The following is a 6,388-nucleotide window of genomic DNA, read 5'->3' on the forward strand; positions in this document are numbered from 1 at the left end:
AGAAAGAAAGTTCTTCAGACAACGCAAGTGGGTGTGATTCTGGGCAGTAATTGCAGCTGGAGTCCTGTTTGTTTTGTTTTGTTTTGTTTTTGCTTACTTAGTTCTCTTTATTTTACTTTCGTCTTTTTTATTTGATTTAGTTCAGTTTTTTTTTAAACCTATTTAAACTTGGAGGGGGAGAAGACATTTTTTTTGGCTTTGGCAACTTTTGTGGCCAAACAGGGGGAGAAAGTAATACATGTCACCCCAGAACAACAAGAATGGTGGTTGTGTGTGATCAACATACATGTCACCCCAGAACAACAAGAATGGTGGCTGTGTGTGATCAACAATACTATTTGCTTATTTTTGTGTTAATCTGTTTGTGCTTGTGCTACTCTTGTGGCTGTTTTTCTGGTTTTGTCTAAGCAATGTGTGCATACTAGTGATGTATGTTGTATGTTTGTATTAGCTTGTTTTATTGTGTTTTGATTATCTTGTGTCCGCTGCAAGAATTCTCTGGTATGGTGTGACCGGTTGTTTTAGCCAGAAATTTGCCAAAGGGGGAGATTGAAGGTGTTTTCATGTTGGCTGCATTAAAGGTAAAACATACCTGGTGGATGTTGTGTTATGCAGGTTGCATATGTGTGAAGCTAATATAGGTTTTGTAGTGAATGTCATGATCGATGTCATGACATCCGTGTGTGACAGCAGGAGCTGTTATTTTTTATTAAACGTGTTTCCTGATTTATCTCAATTATCAGTTTAGGAAACCTTTTATTGAGTGCTGAATATTTCGTCCAGAAGATCTTGCTGACAACACTTTTTGTAACAGATAGTTGGCATGTGAATTAAGTTAACTTGGTTAACCCTAATTTGTTTCTTAAAAAGCCCAAGGCCTAAGACTGCATTTTGTTAGAACAAGATTTGTTCTGATCAATTATCTTAGTTTTGATGATAACAATAATATGAATTTTGCTTAAGATAATATGGTACTCTAATCCAATGCAATTTCCCTTTCAGGAAATATATAAAAGAGTACGCATAATTCAGCGCTCAGAAGCTTTGTCTCAAAGGGTTCAGCATGCAACATCAGAACATGGTCTGGCAAGACATCAGAAGATGGTCGAAGAAGAATCAGAACATGGGTCTATGGAAGCATCAGAAGAACAAGAGAACAGAAGCACTGAAGTTCTGATGGTATCACGCTCAGAAGCACTTCAAGTTCAGAAGATCAGAAGATGCTATGCACCAAGCTGTTTGACTCTGATGATATTCAAACGTTGTATTCACAAACATCAGATCAGAAGAAAGTACAAGTGGCAAGCTACGCTGACTGACAAAAGGAACGTTAAAAGCTACTAAAGGCTACGTCAGTAGACACAGCGTGAACAAGGCTCGAGGTAGTTGACAAAAGCGTATAACATTAAATGCGATGCTGTACGGAACACGCAAAGCATTAAATGCACTCAACGGTCATCTTCTCCAACGCCTATAAATATGAAGTTCTGATGAGAAGCAAGGTTAACATTTCTGCACCAAAACAACTCATATTAAACTTGCCGAAACGCTGTTCAAATTCAAAGCTCAGAATCTTCATCTTCATCAAAGCTCACTACATTGCTTTTGTAATATTTTAGTGAGATTAAGCTTAAACGATTAAGAGAAATATCACAGTTTGTGATTATCGCTTTTAAGAAGCAATTGTAATACTCTTAGAATTGATTACATTAAGTTGTAAGGAAGTAGAGTGATCGTGTGGATCAGAATACTCTAGGAAGTCTTAGAGGTTATCTAAGCAGGTTGTAACTAGAGTGATCGTGTGGATCAGTATACTCTAGAAAAGTCTTAGAGGGTATCTAAGCAGTTGTTCCTGGAGTGATCAGTGTGTGATCAGAAGACTCTAGAAGACTTAGTTGCTGACTAAGTGGAAAACCATTGTAATCCGTGCGATTAGTGGATTAAATCCTCAGTTGAGGTAAATCATCTCTGCGGGGGTGGACTGGAGTAGTTTAGTTAACAACGAACCAGGATAAAAATAACTGTGCAATTTATTTTTATCTGTCAAGTTTTTAAAGCTACACTTATTCAAACCCCCCCTTTCTAAGTGTTTTTCTATCCTTCAATTGGCATCAGAGCGCCGGTTCTAAGGTGCAAGCACTTAACCGTGTTTAGAAAAGATTCAGGAAGAGAAAAACGCTTCAGTAAAAGATGGTTGATGAAAGTGAAAAGTCTACACCTGCATCTACATCTGGCTCTGCTGAGCAATACAACGGTAACAATGGTTATACTAGACCGCCGGTATTTGATGGTGAAAACTTTGAATACTGGAAAGATAAACTGGAAAGTTACTTTCTTGGTCTAGATGGTGATCTATGGGATCTTCTGATGGATGGTTACAAACATCCAGTAAATGCCAGAGGCGTAAAGCTGACAAGGCAAGAAATGAATGATGATCAGAAAAAGCTTTTCAGGAATCATCATAAATGCAGAACTGTTTTGCTGAATGCTATCTCTCATGCTGAGTATGAGAAGATATCTAACAGGGAAACGGCCTATGACATATATGAGTCCTTGAAAATGACTCATGAAGGAAATGCTCAAGTCAAGGAGACTAAAGCTCTAGCTTTAATCTAGAAGTATGAAGCCTTCAAGATGGAGGACGATGAAGACATTGAAAAGATGTTTTCAAGATTTCAAACTCTTACTGCTGGATTGAGAGTTCTTGACAAGGGATACACCAAGGCTGATCACGTAAAGAAGATCATCAGAAGCTTACCCAGAAGATGGGGTCCTATGGTGACTGCATTCAAGATTGCAAAGAATCTGAATGAAGTTTCTCTGGAAGAGCTCATCAGTGCCTTGAGAAGTCATGAAATAGAGCTGGACGCAAATGAGCCTCAAAAGAAAGGTAAGTCTATTGCATTAAAATCTAATATCAAGAAATGCACTAACACTTTTCAGGCTAGAGAAGAAGATCCTGAAGAATCAGAATCTGAAGAAGAAGATGAACTGTCCTTAATCTCCAGAAGGCTAAATCAACTCTAGAAGACCAAGCAAAGGAAGTTCAGAGGCTTCAGAAGTTCAAAGAAATTTGAACGTGGAGAATCTTCTGATGACAGAAGATTTGACAAGAAGAAGGTCATGTGCTATGAATGCAATGAGCCTGGACACTTCAAGAACGAATGTCCAAATCTTCAGAAGGAAAATCCCAAGAAGAAAGTTCATAAGAAGAAAGGTCTTATGGCAACCTGGGATGAGTCAGAAGATGATTCAGACTCTGAAGATGAGCAGACCAACTGTGCGCTGATGGCGACAGAAGATGACGGATCAGAGTCTACATCAGAATCAGATTCTGAAGAGGTATTTTCTGAACTTACTAGAGATGAGTTAGTTTCCGGTCTAACTGAACTACTGGAACTCAAGTCTCAGATTAGTCTCAAATACAAAAAGCTGAAAAAGCTATTTGAATTTGAAACAAAGAAGCTTGAGTTGGAAAATTCTGAATTAAAAGAAAAACTTTTAAAACTATCCAATAATGTTGGATCTCCTTCTGATTCAGAAAAATCCACTCCTAGTCTAAACCATATTCTGAAAGAATATGATTTAAGTTTCAGGAAGTTCTTAGCTAGAAGTATTGGCAGAAGTCAGCTAGCTTCTATGATATATGCTGTGTCTGGAAACAAAAGAGTTGGCATTGGTTTTGAGGGTGAAACCCCATACAAACTTGAACCTGTTGATGAAATGAAATTCACATACAAGCCATTGTATGATCAGTTCAAGTATGGCCACTCCCATGATATTAGGCACACTTCACATGCTCAAAGTTTTCACATAACACACACCAAAAAGCATGTGACACAACCTAGGAAATATCATGAAACTCACATTAAAAATTATCATGCTGTTCCTCCTTCTGCTTACAATGTTAAACCTAAGTTCAATCAGAACTTGAGGAGAACTAACAAGAAAGGACCCAAGAAAATGTGGGTACCAAAGAAAAAGACTATTTCTTTTGCAGATTCTCTTGGCGACAAGGAAGATAAAAATCAACATGACATGTCACCTGGACTCAAGTTGGTCTCAACACTTGAAGGGAAGAAAGATTGTCTTCCAAGTTCTGGTTCTTAAATCTGTTGAAGAAACTATGTTTGTAGGAATTCAGAAAAGAAAGTTTATTAGTCTTGGAACCATCTGTTTTGTTTGTCTCTAAAGCATTGATGTTTCATTCTTGATTATTCTGAATGCTCTAAATGCTACAGAATATACAACATTGAAACATTGATTGTGGACGAATCAATAAATATCTGGTTTTGATGATAAACTTGTTTCTGATGAAACAAAGCAGCTTAAGAATTTCTGCAGATACAATTTTGTCGTATCAGAAGCTGCAGAACAAAGAGGTGAATCTCCAGAAGCTGTGTATATCAGAAGTAATGGATCAGAAGATCATTCAGATTTATATCAACACACTTCAGAAGGAATGTTTCCAGAAGAGAAACTTGATCAGATCAGAAGCAGTGATCAGAATCTGAAGGCGTAAAGTCTATTCTGAAATTTACAGCTGTCATCTATTATCTGATGGTGAACACGTGTCTGTACGGTTAGTACAAAGCGTGCAGTTGAAAAGACGCCGACCTAGGTAACTGTTTTAAATCATTTCATTTACCACGTTCTCTCTCCTTACGTCACTCATCATTTAATAAAATTGATTTCTTTTGATTCTGGAACTGTTCAGTTTATATTTCTTATTATTTTCCTTTTCAAATCCGTCTCTATATATTCTTTTCAAATCATATCTTACATCTTTTTCGCTCCTTTGTCTCTCTCTCTCTCTCTTTGCATTCTCTCGTTTGAAAAGTTCTTAGCCGTTTTCTAAAAACCCTAATCGAAAACCCAGTCCGCTTTTCTTGTTCGTTTTTGTTCATTCTGCATCCATGGCTGCCTTCTCATCCCAAAATGCTGAGTCATCTGTTCCTCATCATCTCCAAGAAGAAACTTTGCAACTCACTCCTGTTGTTGCATGCTCCATTCCTAAAGATGAATTGGAAGTTCTGTGTGAACTCATGGTTGACTTTGACAACCTTGAAGAAAACCAATTTCACCTTAAAGAAGACATCATCTTTCAAGGATGGACCTCGTTGTTCGCTGAGTTCGTTGGTCCAGTTTATCCGGATCTTGTCAAGGAGTTCTGGGTACATGCTGTGGTTGCTCCAAAATCTATACTTTCTTTCGTCCATGGAAAGTTTGTTGTTATTACTGAAAACATCCTAAGAATGATGTTTGATCTGAAAAACCCTGAAGGGGTTTATGAGTTTGATCAAAGGGCAGATATGGGAGATGTCCTATCCACTCTTTATCCAAATGTCAAGAAAACAAAATACGTCAAGGAATTGAGAGATGTCTACAGAATCTGGACAAAGATCCTTCTTGGGTGTTTCTACCATAGGAAATCAACGCATGCCTCGGATTTCATCAGTAATGATCAAAGGTATATTCTTTATTGCATTGCCACTCAGAAGAAGGTTGATGCGATTTACATTATCTTCAACCATATGTGGAAAGCAGTAAAGGATTCCAGAAACGCTTTCAGAAAAGAAAATGGTGGAACAATCATTCCTTTTGGTAGAATTATTACAAACCTTCTGGTGCATTCCAAGATTGTTGAGAGTCTGGAGTCTGAAGGTATTATCAAAGACCTTGCTGTCACCTCTGGAGCTTGTCTGAATGCGTTTTCTTTAAAGAAGATGAAAATAATTGACACTATCCTCAAAGTTCCTCAACCTCTAGCTGGAACAAGAATCAGAAGAAAACCAGTACTAGCTGACTTTGAAACCTTCTTCAATAGTGAGGTACCTGAAGTCAGAACTAAGTATCTGAAGTCACAAAAAGAGGATAAGAGTCTTAAAGATCAAGACAAAGGTGCTCCTATTAAAGTGAATCGTAAGAAGGAAGAAAGGACCAAAAGAAAGTTTGATCATCGTGCTGCTACCACCAATAAAGAAGTGATCCCAGAAGAAGTCATTGCAAAGGTTGCTAAGGCTGTCTCTGCTGATTTTGAGAAGAAAAAGAAGGAAGCTGAGAAAAAGAAGAAGAAGTCAAATAACGATGCTGAGATTGTTGAAGTTGTTGAGAAGAAGAAAATCAGAAAAAGAAAGATGATTATTCAAGAATCTGATGAAGAAAATATCTCTCAAGAGGCTGAGAATCAACCAGAAGTTCTGGCATATGTCAGAAGAAAAGAAATCGCTAGCGGCAAAACAAAGATTATTGAAGAGCCGAAGAGTAAGAAGCAGAAGAAGACTGAGGATGTGGCCAAAGCCTTTCTGAGAGGTTCCAAAGGTATATGCATTTCTGAACCTAATTCTGTTCCTGCTGTTTGTTCAGAAGCTGCACCAATAGAGATTGT

This window comes from Vicia villosa, linkage group LG7 (assembly GCF_029867415.1).
Source record: "Vicia villosa cultivar HV-30 ecotype Madison, WI linkage group LG7, Vvil1.0, whole genome shotgun sequence".
In the NCBI taxonomy this organism is placed as follows: Eukaryota; Viridiplantae; Streptophyta; class Magnoliopsida; order Fabales; family Fabaceae; genus Vicia; species Vicia villosa.